Source organism: Dipodomys merriami, unplaced genomic scaffold (genome assembly GCF_024711535.1).
Source record: "Dipodomys merriami isolate MVZ:Mamm:240054 unplaced genomic scaffold, mDipMer1.0.p SCAF_23, whole genome shotgun sequence".
In the NCBI taxonomy this organism is placed as follows: domain Eukaryota; kingdom Metazoa; phylum Chordata; class Mammalia; order Rodentia; family Heteromyidae; genus Dipodomys; species Dipodomys merriami.
Window position 1 is genome coordinate 21,471,488 of NW_027203715.1, and position 14,703 is coordinate 21,486,190.

The 14,703-nt window shown below is 45.1% G+C and overlaps 1 pseudogene; it reads right to left on the reverse strand.

Moving 5' to 3' along the window:
- Positions 1 to 10,893: 10,893 nt before the first annotated feature.
- LOC138835151 (transcriptional regulator protein Pur-beta-like) lies at positions 10,894 to 14,262 on the reverse strand (annotated as a pseudogene).
- Between the last annotated feature and the right edge of the window lie 441 nt (positions 14,263 to 14,703).

Consider the following 14,703-nt stretch of genomic DNA (forward strand, 5'->3'; position numbering starts at 1 on the left):
CCTTTTTGTTTTTGAAGCATCTCTTTTATGCTTCTATTAGCTCCTTCCACTATACCTTGTCCTTGAGGATTGTAGGGCAGTCCGGTGGTGTGGGCAACCTGCATTTGTGCGCAAAAGGCGCGAAAACCATGGGAAGTATAAGCAGGGCCATTATCCGTCTTAAGTCTAAGGGGCTTTCCCCAAGCTGCCCAAGCTTCTAAGCAGTGTATTTTGACGTGAGACACCTTTTCTCCTGCCAAAGGTGTGGCATGAATGACACGAGAAAAGGTGTCCACAGACACATGTAAATATTTTAACTTACCAAATTCTGTCAGATGAGTAACATCCATTTGCCATAGGGCATTTTGTCTCAACCCCCTGGGGTTTACCCCCACATGGGGAGGATGAAGAAAGGTAACACAGGATTTACAGGCTTTAACAATATCTCTTGCCACATGCCTGGACAAATTATATCTTTTCCTAAGGGTATTAGCAGGTACATGATACAATTTATGAAAGTCTTTTGCCAATTCTACAGGATCAGCAGCGACCAGAGCCACAGCCCGAGTTGCCTGGTCCACCAAATCATTACACCTTGCCATCGGGCCCGGCAACATAGAGTGGGCGCGAATATGTCAAATATAAAAAGAGTGTTTTCTGTTTAAGATGAGGGACTGAATCTGTAACAAAACATTAGAAATTGTACTGGCCTGCTTAATTGAAGCAGCAACTTCAAGAGAAGCAACGGCATTTACAACATATAATGAATCAGAAAATAAATTAAAAGGTTGATCAAATCTTTTAAAAACTTCAAGCACAATTAAACATTCAACAGCCTGTGGGACATTCGGCCGAAAATTAAAGACTACCGGCTGTTTGTGTCCTTGAACAAAAAGGGCACCTTGTGCAGATTTTGATCCATCCGTAAAGATGGTCAGAGCATCAACCAAGGGCTCCTTTGAAGTGACAACAGGAAAATACACTAAATTTTTGTTAACTATGGCAAGCAGAGGATGCTTAGGATAATGGTTATCAATTACATTTGGAAATGAGCAAACAAGAATTGCCCACATATCCACTGTGGCTGCTAAAATTTCAACTTGCTCACGGGTGTATGGAATAATTAATTTATCTGGAATTTTTGCAAAGTGCATCAAACAATACTTTATACCCAAAATTGCCTGCTTAGCCACTAATTCAGGAAAATATTGAACAGTTTTTGCTCCCACAGAATTGCCGTGGAGCCACCATAAGGGGCCATGTTGCCAAAGAACCCCCGTGGGATAATTTTTTGTTTTTAATATACATAAATCGATAGGTAATTTTAAATCAACCCGTGAAAGTTGAGCCCTAGACAAAGCTGCCTCAACCTTTTGTAGGGAATTTAGTGCTAAAGGTGTCAGGGATCTAGAGGAGGTGACTTCAGGGTCGCCCTCCAAAATGGCAAATAAAGGTAACAACTCTGACCGAGGGAGATTAAGAAACCCCCTTATCCAATTAATATCTCCTGCCAATTGCTGAAAATCATTAAGTGTTTTGAGATGACCAGTTGGAATGGAAAGTTTTTGTGGTTTAATCTCAGTAGGAGAAACTATGGTTCCCAGAAATTGAACAACACTAGTCTGTTGAACCTTTTCAGGGGCAACAATCAGTCATTTATCAGCTAAGGTCTCCGTTACCTGCCCACTTTATGAAGAGTCTCTACCGAGGGAGCAGCCAACAAGATATCATCCATATAATGGACAATCTGTACTTTTGGAAATTTTTTCCTGACAGGGGTTAATGCAGCCCCTATGAACAATTGACAAATTGTTGGGCTATTAGCCATCCCTTGGGGGAGAACTTTCCACTGATAGCGAGCATCCGGGGTTTCATGATTAACAGAGGGCAAAGTAAAGGCAAAGTGCTCCCTATCCTTTTCATAAAGAGGTATGGAAAAAAAGCAATCCTTAATATCTAAAGCTAAAATAGGCCACTCTCGAGGTAACGCAGAGAGCCATGGAAGTCCCCTTTGGATGGGTCCCATAATTTGCATCTGGGCATTTACTGCTCTAAAGTCATGTAATAATCTCCATTTTCCGGAGGCCTTTCTAATCACAAAAATTGGGGTATTCCAAGATGACACTGAAAGCTCAACATGCCCCAGCTGCAGCTGTTCCTGGACAAGAGTTTGAGCCGCTTCCAATTTTTCTCAAGAGAGGGGCCACTGAGGAACCCACACCGCCTTTTGTGTTAACCAAGGTATGGGTACCGCACCTTCAGTGGAAGCTTTGTTTTCAGAGGCCCCTAAGAAAAACCCAAACCCTTCCTGTCCTGTTTAGGAAGTGGCTCTATCGGCTCCTTGTGTCCCTGGAGACGCCGACCAAGCCCCAAGGCTGGCAGAAATCCTTGCTGTTTCATCATATTCTGACTGGCCTCAGAATAATCATTGGTTAAAGTTAGCTTTAGCTGTTGCTGCACATCTCTTCCCCAAAGATTGACAGGGACGTCTACCACAAATGGCTGCATTTTTCCAACTTGGCCTTCGTCTGTTCTCCAAGTCAATTCTTTTGCACTTAACTGTGGGGCATCGGCATAGCCCAGCCCTTGTAAGGTCTGGGAGGATTTCTGAGTTGGCCATTGCTTTGGCCGCTCCCCTCTTTGGATGATGCTTCGATCTGCCCCTGTATCCACCAGTCCCTCAAATCTTCTCCCTTCCACTTGGAGAGTTAGCATGGGTCTTTGGTCTAAAGTTATGGACAGGCATGTAAGGTCGACTCCAGTGGAGCCTAGCCCTTTATCTCCTCTCTCTATCTCCTTAGCAGGGAAGTTGCCATGAAGAGAAGGCAAAAGCAGGAGCTGTGCGATTCTATCCCCGGGAGAAATGGACACCACTCCATGGGGGACATGGCAGAGGACCTTGATAGTCCCCGTATAGTCAGGGTCAATCACTCCCGTGAAAATTATTAATCCTCTCATTGTGGAGGAGGAGCGTCCTAAAACTATTCCTACAGTGCCTTCATCTAGGGGTCCTGTCATGTCTGTCTCCACAATCTGGACACCCATCTGCTGTGTTAATACCTGTCCGGAGGTGGCACAGAGGTCCAACCCTGCGGAGCCTGAGGTTGCTCTCTTTGGCTGGGGGGTTGTTGCGGGTGCTGTCCGGGAGCCAGAGTCTGAAATGCCCCGTAAATTTTCGGGCCCTGGGGACGAGGGCCCTTCTTCCCGTTTTTTGGCTCTGGTTCCGAATCAGCGTTTGGAGTAATTTGGGGGATAAAATGTCCATTGATGTCTCTAACTGACCTGCACTCGTTGACCCAATGCTTTCCCTTTTTACAACGAGGACACACTCCTGGAGTCCTTGGCGGCCTGGGTATGTTTTGCGCAGGACCACCATTTTGAGGGCACTGTTGTCTAAAATGTCCCAACTGACCACACCGGAAACACCCTTTTCCTTTACTATCTTTTGCGGCCCCGGCAGCCGCCAAGACAGCAGCCGCCAGCCCCGCATTGGTCAGGGGGCCACCTACTTCTCTAGTCTTTGAGTTCTTACTGGGGTAATTGCCCTCTGACATTCCTTGGTGCTTTGTTAAAAAATGATTTGCTGTACAAATGGCATGGCTGTTTCCAGATTTCCTAACACCCGCTCGGCTGTCTCTAGCATACGGGCAACAAAATCAGAAAATGGCTCATTAGGGGCCTGCATGATTTTTGTTAGATTGCCAGCCATCTCTCCCTTGTTTGGGAGGGCCCGCCAGGACTTGTAAAAGATCTCGTTTACCTGGCGGTATACTTCAAAGGGATATCCTGTCTGATCTACCGTGTAGGGTCCCTGCCAGAGAAGCATATCTACAGTCCAGTCCGGGTGCCCGTCACGGACATTTTGTCTGTATTGGGCTTGAGCCTTGTCTTGAACAATAGACCGGAAATCGAGGAACTGCCCATGATTGAGACAGGTACGGGCTACCTCAAACCAGTCCGTGGGCGTCATAGCATTGACGGTCAGTCTTTGGAGCAGGGCAGTGGTATAATTAGCCGTCACTCCATAAGTCCGGACTGCCTCAACTAAATCCTTAAGCTGGAAGTAGGAAACCGGCTCAAAATTTCTTTCATTAGTAATTGGATTTTCAAAAACTGGAAAAGCGGCCGCCAGCCGCGACCAGGTGCTTCCTTTTATAAAGTGACTCCGCCCCGCCGGCGGGCAGGGCGGGGGGGGGGGCCGACGGGTGAGGGCCAGCTCCGTTTCCTCTTCCTGGCTGCTGCGGTACTCCCACCCCTAGAGGGCGCCACCCCCCATATCTGTCTGCCACATACTCAGCCGCAGCCTCTTCTAAGTCTTCACTATCAGCTGGATCGAGCTGCTCTCCCTCCTCCTCTAACATTTCTTCCTCTGAGTCACTCACAAGATCACTGCATTCTTGGTCCCGCCCTTCCACATGTAGGGCTGAGAACTGGTTTGCTTTTAAAGAAGGGCATAGGGGTCTCCTTGAGACCCCCTTCTCCCTAAGACCCTTCTCCTTTTGTGAGGGCTGCAGTCCCTCCTGCTTTAATTCTTTAGGATCCTTATGTCTTTTTTCCCTTTTTCTTTTAGGACTATTTTCCTCCCCATTACTGGATGCTGACTCTGATAGACTATCCTGATGCCATGTTAGTACTTTGCATCCTTCCTGGATTAAATCAAACCCTCCCTCCTCGAGGCAAGTGCGCACCATCAAAAAGACAAGCCACAAAGGAAGAAGCAATGCAAGCAACCAATAAATATCTAAATCTACAGTGAACAGCATACCGGAGGATACTTACCGACGCCCCCTCTCGGCGTGTTGAGTTCTGGCTCCTGCTCGGCCTCTCACGCGGGTCCCGGGTTTCGGCACCACTTGCGGTGAACGCCTTCTCGGCCAGCGAGAAAAAACGACCACCACACCAGGAGTCTTCTCAGATCACGCTTTATTGGAGAGCCTTTTAGTTGATGGGAGAGCTTGAGCGCGAGAGAGCGTGCACCCAAAACATGGCCGCTTATATAGGGAATAGGAACACGGGTCTTTCTATCATTGGTCGTCTGCCTTTCACCGTCTATAGGTGCCACGGGATTGGCTGGGGACTCTACGTGGCTCGCACATATGCAAAGCCCAGGACCCACCATCCCGCCAAGCACTGCCTGAAATGGAGTGGTTACCTCAAAGCTGCAAGGGAGTGGGCACCATCTTGTAATGGCGTTTACCCTGGCTCCCTACAGTGCCCTCTCTTATCTGTCAGTGGATAGCAGATATAGCATGGGGAAAATAAAAATTGCTCCCGGATGCAAAAATCAATTAGAAAAGTTGAGTTAAAAAATTTCACTATCATGCTAGTTTAGCTTCTAATACAGTTGTGCTCTTCCTTTTACTAGTTTCCTGTGGTAAAGCTAACAATATGGCATCTGCTCGCTTTAACATGGTTCTATCTGTCCCAATTGGAATGTCTAATTCCAAGAAAGTATGAGTTAGATTCTCATACGAGAGTAAGACTGTGAACAGACGTGGACAGTATATTCCATACTGGATTAGGAAATACAAAATGCATTCACAAAGGCCTTGCTTGATTCAGGGGGACACATTGCATTTGGGAATCCCCAGGACAAGAAATCTTTACAATGCTGATGCAATTTTATTTTTCCATTTTCTGAATTTAACTTTCAGTACTGAAAAGTGGATTGCACATGTTCCAGTAATGAAACTAGGTTTTAAGAATAAGGTCTGAGGATGACTTACACAGTCAAGTCAGATATGGCAATGGAAATTGATACTCAAGAGTCCAGTTATCTCAAGAAACTTCTGAAGCTAATATTAAAAATGAATACTTTTTTTCTAAATTAAAAGCAGAAGAAATGAGGCTGTAATTTGTCATTTCCACCTTGAGTTTGGAATTTCAAATGGGACATATGGACTTTTTTCTTGTCTGTATTTTAAGGTAAACATGGTTCTTTTTTTCTTTTTTCTTTTCTACAAACTATCTCCCCCCACCCTGCCCTACCCCCACCCTTACACCCATTATCCAGTATACTGAATGGGAATTGTAACTCTTTCAGAAGACAGCTAATTGATTTACAGTACTCTAAAAACAACCCTGAAAACTGATAATCTCATTCATTTACTGTAACTTCAGTGCTGTTGTTGACAGAAAAGAAAAAGTTACCTTAAGGCTTAAGGGAAAGTAACTTATTAAATTGTTAATGCAGCATTTTTTACTCTCCCATCCATTGGGAACTATCAAAATGCATTCTAAATCAACAATACAAACTTTCTAACGTTAGCAAAGATTTCTACTTTCCTGACATAAAGTTAGAATAATATTCATAAACAGAATATCTAGGGGAGCCTGAGAAACCATGATCCACATCACACAAAGATCCTATGCATTTCATGATCAAAAAGTGCTTTATCTTTGAGAAATATGTCAGGGATAAAATGGAAATATACAATGCAAAAATCACTTGACACTTTTTCACAATTGTGGATAAGGAGCAAAAGAGTCTGTTCTCTGAACAGGCCTTACTTATGCACAAGACTTTTAAAGTGTCCTAAATTAATATTGATTTAAAGAATTCATAATAGTGGGGATTTCACTCCACTATATTTTAAAAAAAACCTGAGATTGGACATCAAAGCTGTCAACTATGTTATTCATCAGAGAAATTCTGATACTTAGAAAACTCAATTGAATTAGCTCCAGGATCAAAACGTTAACTTTCCCCAATCAAAAAGGATACAATCAAAAACATACCTAGAGTGTTATAGAACAACTCTCAGGAAACAAGTCATTTTCATATAAGCAAAAAGTCACTTCTTTCCTCTCCCTTCTCACTGATCAAGGCCACACGATTTTCAAATGATTATCTACTGAGAGATCAGTTGTGCATTGGAAAAATTACATAATTGGGTTAAAAATGAAAACAAAATTTACAGTGAAGAATACTTATGTGCATGGTTTACACACTCCACCTTCTTAATTTTATCCACCTCAAGAACAAGGTAGATGCACAGTCACCTTGTGTAGATTACATTCTACACCCCTGAAAGCCAGTCAAGGTCATATTTAAGCATCTTCATCAACAACAGTGCCTGAAGTGTGCAGCCATTTACAGACCACTCAATATGAGGGCATTATTGTAACCAGCCTCTTTTGCCCACAACCCTGCATTTTCAGATAAGACAAGATAATTGTTTTGTTTTGAGAAAACCGAAGCTTGAAACTCTTAAAAGACCTGCAATTTACTGCAACGTGACCCAGAGGTAACAAAGGAAGCAGGAGGTTAATGGCTGCCTGCCCCAAAAGTCTCTCAATCATTCTGCAGTAAATAATTATGGAAAGTGACATTACAAGTAGCCATGTGTGTACCACAGCTACAGCCAGTTGTACCACCTATATGCCTCAAACAGTTCCATAGGGTATTTGGGGGTTTTGGGTTTACTTTTCAGATTGATTTTTGGTGCTATACAGACTGACATTTTGTTTGGTGCAACATATGCACTGAAAGATCTGCTCACCAGATTTGCCATTTCACTTGCTGAAATGATGAGAAGGGACAATAGAAACCTAGAGTTACATCTCTTCACAGAGACCGACTCTTTTGACTGTTTGAAAAAAAAAGGCTTATCTCTGTAGCTAGTTTGAAATAAAACTCAATTTTTTGAAAAGGAGTTTTAGTTCCCTATTTCTAAGGAATGTAACTATTTTCATTAGCTGGGATGTTTGCCAAATTTTAAAAACAACTTCTAAAGCGTTTGTAGTAAGCAGCTAAAAACAAAACAAAAAAGTAAGTTGCTTCCCAGAGTTTGTATAATGCCATTATCTAACTGGAACAAAGACTATTTCCTTTAATAAGCTAGTATTAATGAATGAATCTCCATGCTCTGCAGATTTCTATTGTCCCTAGTCACAGGAATGAGGATCAGTGAAATGCTACAATTAATCCACATCCTTCTGCAATCTTCCTACAGTGGAAGAGAGGCGAGGAAACACCCCTGCAGGAAAAATAAACCTCATAGATTGGTTTAAGACTAAAAAACCCACCACTAGGACATTCACCACTTAATCTTACACAGGCAGGTCAAAATTTTAATATAAATTACTTTTGCCAACACATAGCTTATGCATTCTTTGCTCCTTTTTTTGGAGGATTCTCAAATTGATATCTAAAGACTTACATATGATATATAACTGTTATATGGTCTTATGACTAAGAAAATTTCTCTGGTAACCAAAGCTGATGCCATATATGGTAGTGTTCTTGGCATATACTCTATACGCCTCAGACCACTTCTACATTCTTTCTATTCAGCTAATTATAGCTTAGTAGCCACTGGTAAAGGATTGTGAAGACCCTGTCATTTCTACAGAATAGAAAGGCAAGGCTAGTTACTGCAATTCAGCCAAATAAAAAGAAAAGAAAAAAGATTAATAAACCACTCCCTTGAAAAGGAGAGGTACTGCACCTTTGCAAAATTGAACTGGCTCACTGCAGCTGAGCAACAGAATCACCACTGAAGCAAGAAAATAAGTTGGTCTATACAGGAATTGTACATGATTTGAAAATGCAAAAGTTATAGCGATCAACTAATAGCTGCAACCTTAATTTCCATTGCTGCCTCAGAGTTGAAACTTAAACAGTTTCTGCAAGCCTAATGCTAGCTTCTCATCTCCTTTACTAAAACTAGGAATTTGTTCTCCGCAGCAAAGAAACAAAACACTCAAAACACATAGGTAAATACAGCAAGACATTATTGAAAACAGCTGCCTTGTGGTACAAAATACAGTACAAGTATACGGATGTCATTAAAACATCAAAAATACTATTGCTCCCATACAATTTAGTAAACATTCTTGGCAAAGGAGAAAATTTGAAAAGAAAAGCTATAAAAATGTTTAAAAATTCTACTGTGAATGATGTGAGTAGAGAAATTGTCTGAAAAGGGCACCAATGTTTGTGACTCTTCTATTTCTTTGAACCTAAGATCAACATTATTCTGAGTCATAGTCTAGCTTTTTTTAAAAAGGCCTAATTTTATATACATAAGTATCTCCCTACCTCTCAGCCACAAATACATGAAAATGACCGTTTTGTATATTACTTATTTCCCAATAAATAGAAAACGATTGTATAGATTGAATACCAAAATAAGATAATAAAAAGATATGCAATAAATTAAAAAGGCAGCTCAAATAAAGGGCAGGCATGCAGTTAAAAAATACTAAGATTGTGGAGATGGGGTTACTTGCCTCCTGGTTGAGAAGGTGTCACACAAAGAATACCTATAAACTTTGGAAAGAACCTTAGCTCCCATTCAATTCAAAGTTTCCTAGGCCTGTGACATTTCTAGAAATACCTTTTGATGGGGTGAGATTAACTTGATTAATAAAAATCATTTCTACTGAAAATCCACTTAAAATATAGAAGAGGTGATCCATGAAAACCCCAACTTTTATTCTTGAATGACAGCTGGATAAACTGGCCAATGCCAGTATGTTGCAATTTCAAGATGGTATAAAAATGCTTCCAGGATATAGTCAGCATATTCACGTTCACATCAATTCCATTCACAGATGGATTTCAGCTTCCACCGGGTGCACTGCTTTAATCATTCATCCATCATTTGCCAACTTTGATTGTGAGGTACTAATAAGATGGATCAATTTCTTAAAAATTTGTTTTAAAGAATAAATGATGCTGGAATTCTGAACCTGAGGATCTTTACTATTTGAACAAATCCACAGATTAAACTGAAGGTGAATTAAGACTTCAGTTTTAGTTATTTCCAACTTCTCTGTGAGGATGCATATTCCATTAAAGCTCAGGCTTGTAGCCATACTGTCCCTTTTGCAGAAAATCATCAAGTTTTACAGTTAAAAATGCAGCCAATCAGTGGCTGTAACAGCCAAATTAGCCATAATTCACTTGCTCATATGCTAGAGCCAAGGGATCTGGCTCTCATTCACACCAATGCCACTTCTTGGTAATGACCTCCACATTTAGAGATCAAGGGAAGAACTTTAGTGAGCAGCAACCCATCCACTCAACGAGTTTGCCTTGTGCTTTATGCCTGACGTATTGTGCCTACCTCAGCAACCCCCAATGTAAAACTGCTTTTATTTTTTGAAAAAAAAATCCTTTTGCCCAACTTTTAAACTATTTTAGTAATGAATTCTCTAGTTCAAGCATTGGCTTTTGAATTTTTGTATCCCGGAAAACAATTCTGCAAAGAAAAGACATGGGGCCAGGTTCCATGCAAAATCATTTAAAAAAATACAATTTGTTTTGATTCACTGATGGCTTCTTGAATTCTTTTTTGCCTTGTCCATGATTGTGTAAAGTTGCATTCCTTTTCATAAACCTGGACTCTCAGGACTGGGTAACTGCAAAGGTCTCTCTGTCTCAAGAATTTCCGTGAAGATCTCGATCCAAAAGGCTGATTAGAATAAAGGTGAAGGATAGACACTGCAACGGCGGCTTGGCCTGGAGAGATACTTTAGATTTACCCAGGTACAACACAAATTCAACTGTTATACACAGATGGATCTGGGTAAGTCAGATGTGTTTAGGGGCCCAGACTCGAAATCTATCCCCTTCAGGATTATCTAGATGAGCTTAGGAACCTCGGGTGGGAAATAGAAGCTGAGACACTTGCAGGTGAGGAGATGCTGTTGTCCTCTGCAGGTTGCTGTCAATTTCTGGAACTTTACTGCTTTACTCACTGTTCAAGACTGTTGTCTTATGGTTATTTCTCTTAACTATATTAATTTTTTTAATTTTGTTGTTTTTTTTTTCTCCATTGGTGGCCTCCCGGGCTCCCTCTCCACTAGCTCACAGGGGAATGAGCAAGAATGGGAACTAGCCAGGGGGATGGGGGGTGGGGGGCGCGGGTAACAGGGTGGGGGAGGCCAGGGGGGAAAGCCGCCATTTCAATCCTCATCCACCTCCTCACCTTAGGACTCCTCACCACCCCCCCCCCCAGCATGACGCTTGTAAAGCTTATCCCTCTGCCGCTCCTGGATTTCTTTCATCTCATCCGCATACCGGCAGAAGGCGCCACCAAATTTGCCCCAGGCCTTGAAGGGCACGGTGATGGCATTGCGGTAGGATGGCTTCACCTCACTCACACAGTAGAAAAACTCCGTACTTGTTGTAGCCCACATCGAAGAAGAAACGTTTGGAGTCCACCGTAATAGAGGTGCCCTCCGGGAGTTCCCCGTACAGCCCCCCCCCCCCACCGGCACCGCCTCTTGGGCCTCCGGCCAGCTCGTGGTCTTCGCCTCCGTAGTCATCGAGGAGCTTGGCAAGCGTGTCGGAATTCGATGAGACCTTGCGCAGGCAGCATGATGGTCTGGCCGCTCTGGAGGCCTCCAGGCCCTGTGCCTGCGCCAAAGCCGTTGCCGCGGTTGATGGTCTGGCGGATGTGCAGGAAGGGGCCCGTGCTGGTTCTCCTTGAGATCCAGGTAGTACTTGCAGTTCTCACGCACCAGGAACTCGCTCTTGAGGTGCGCCGGCCTGCCGCCCTCCTCAGCGCCCGCTGCCAGCTGCTCGGGGCTGCTGGGGCCCAGCTGCGTGTAGTGATCGTTGAAGTCGCCCAGCGTGTCACCGAAATTGGCCGCCACCACATTCGACAGCGTGAGGCGGCTCTTGGAGCCGCCCGTGCCCACCTCTGCGATCTTCAGGAAACCGCCCTTGGCGTTCTGCTTCACATCCAGGTAGAAGCGCTTGTTCTGGATGTCCAGCCGCTTCGAGGCCAGCTCCTGCTTCTCCTGCTGGCCGCCACCGCGGGGTGCGGGCTGGAAGCCTCCCTTCCCGCCACAGCTGCCGCCACCACCACCGCCGTGCTAGCTGCCGCTGTTGCTGTCCACTATCTTCTTGGCTACTGCCTTGCCGCTGCGCACTGTGCTCGCGCCCCCGCCCTCCGCCCTGCGGCTCGCGCTCCCGGGCCCCCAGCCTTGCCTGCCGGCTCCTCACATGCTCCCGCTGCTCATCGCCGGCCGCCGCCGCCATCCCCCATCCCCCAAGGAGAGTTCTTGTGTGCTGGGCCAGTGGCTGTTACTGAGCTGGGGTACTGTACCCAAGTGGGCTTCCAGGTGCTCGCCAATGGTGACAAGGAGACTGTGGCCTGTCATCATAGGGCACCACCACCATTGGGTGACCACCTTCCAGGCTGCCTTTGCTGACCGTGATGACTGAAAGGCTGCCATACTTGCTGCCAGTGGTGAATAAGCCCATTTTATAGAGAGGAATTACTATTCTTAAGTGCGAAGACTGGCATTGGTTGAAGGTCACACGGCTGGAATGTATGGATTTGTACTCTGCTCATGCGACTTTAAATTGAGTCTCAGAATTGAGCACCATCCACTGCAGGGCTGGTTGGAGCAACAGCTGGTGGGGTTCCTCCCTCAGGATCTCTGACTCAGTGTGTGTCTGTAAAACCCACTCTTACCTTTCACCTTCTACCTTGGGTAGCCTACATCAGGGTCTTTGGTTGAGTGCCAGGCTGTGCCTGCTGCCTGCTGCCTGCTTGCAGGTTGGCCTGCTCTGCAGCCAGCAAAAGCTGAAAGTGTTTCATGTACCATGCACACCAGAGACTCTAATGCATCTATGCCAACATCCTGAGGGCCACTGCCCAGCAGAGAGCACAGCTGAGCCTCAGAGACCTAGAAAACCTCTCTTGGAATGCTGGCTCTGTTCCCTCTTCCTTTTTGTCACACTGTCAAAAAACCTATATGTGCTAGACCAAGGAGTGGGTGGCTAGGCCAGTCCCTAATGGGACTTTGTTGCTGTACATGAGCACTTCTACCTGCCACATCCTGGGCTCGCAACCCACTGGTATAAGTGCTAGATAATCAGGCCACCACTTCACACTTCAGGATAAAAGAAGCTCACCTGAGGTCTTGGTGCAAAGTCTACATGTTCAGGGCTTGTGTTACTAGCCACGTCCTCACTAGGGGATCAATAGTGTACTCTCTGGGGCTTCTTCCTCTCTGGGAATGACCAGGCCTTGCTTTATTCACAGGAGTGGCATCTTAGGCAGATCCAGGAGATGCGCAGCATGGATGTGTGCCTGACTTTCATGTAGAGACTTAGATGACTGAGCCAGCCATGGATGGACAGGGAAATGCTTCTGCATCCAAGTTGCCTTGATGAATTCTTACTTAGAAGATGACCTGGCTCTAAGCAGATCTCAAGGGGAAAACAAGAGTAGATGGGCTGGGCCACATCTATAATTCTAGTACTTAGGTGGAAGAGACAGGTAGAGAGCAGCTGGAGGCCAGGGTTTAACTTCATAGTGAGATTGTCTCAAAAGAAAGCCAACGACTGAGGAGGTAGACCAGTGGTTAAAGCAGTTTTCTACTGTGTGAAAGTGTCTGAGTTCAATTCCCAGCATTCTGAGGACAGCATAGACACAAGCTCTGTTTCCTGACCTCCTTTCAGAGGTAAAGGACCTAGCCACTTGATCAGGGTGCTTTACAATGAGAAAGACACCAATAGTACCTCAGTCTTGCACTGCCATTGAGCCTTCTTAATCTGTCTGTCCACTGATATGGACCAAGTCATGACTTCTGTTTCCCCACCACTAGGCCAGGGGACCCTTCCCTGTCTGTTCCTTCTCAGAAGGAACACAAGCCATGCTTCTCAGGTAGAACCAGAGTATTTTTGGCAGTTCCTTGGACCTGTTAGTCAGGCCGTGGACCTCAAGGAATCTGCTGTTCAAATGTGTGCCGAGGACCAGCTCTGTCGGGACGACGGAGGACACCTAGTGGAGGAACTGCCTCAGTCGATGCGGATGTGTAGGGACTGACAAAGCCACAGCTGAGGACAGAGATGGGGCCAGGGTTGCAAGGCTCCTTCCCCATTTGCACTTATCTCTGGATTACACCCAGCCATGTCCTCTGCTGCTCTGATACTGGAGATCACTAGCAATAGGGGATCACACTGTTCATCTGTGGATTCTGATCTATGCCAAAGCATAGCCATTGGGAGTTGGTAAGGACTGCTGAAGAATGTCCTCTGGAGTTGGGGGGGGGGCTTTCATGATGTGATGTGTGTGGGCACAGGCGAGGGCAGTTCATAGGGAGTGCTGCCAAATCCCTCTTGAGGACTTCCTGCTTACCTGTGATCCTGCCCATGGTTACAGCTGGACTTGAGGTGGTTAGGTTGTGAGCTGACAGATCAGAGACCTTCTCTAAACAGAGCCCTGAGTTATCTGGAGGGACGACTTGGCCCTGTCTGATGGCCTGGTAGCTGCTACCCAGCTCTGGCTCTTTTGGCTTAGTGGGTGTGGAGGCCATGGTGCAGGTGAGGAAGGTCCTTTCCTTCTGGCAGCCCAAGGAGGAGATGTGGTTTGTCCCTACCTCTGGGCATTGCATTTTTGTCTTATAAGCTTAAATGTCTCTGGTCTTGGAGGAGCTCAGAGTCCAGAAGCAGAGAAATGACAAAGTAAGTCCTGACAAACTTGCTTGTCACTAGTGGCAAAAGGTAGCCCAAGGTGTAGGCTGTCAGGCATTCTGGACCTCAGACATGCAATTATTCTAGTCCAATGCCATCAAGACCTGCACTGCAGGCAGAACACTTATGTCATGGGAAGATATGGTGTAGTAATCGCCAGGTGGGTTTGCCATGGAGATGCTCTCCAGGGTCAGACTCTTGAGTGGGGGTGGGCAACTTCACCTACCCCTACCAAGTGCTGAAGGGCATTCTTTCCACTAGGAAATAGCATTTTGTCATTAGTG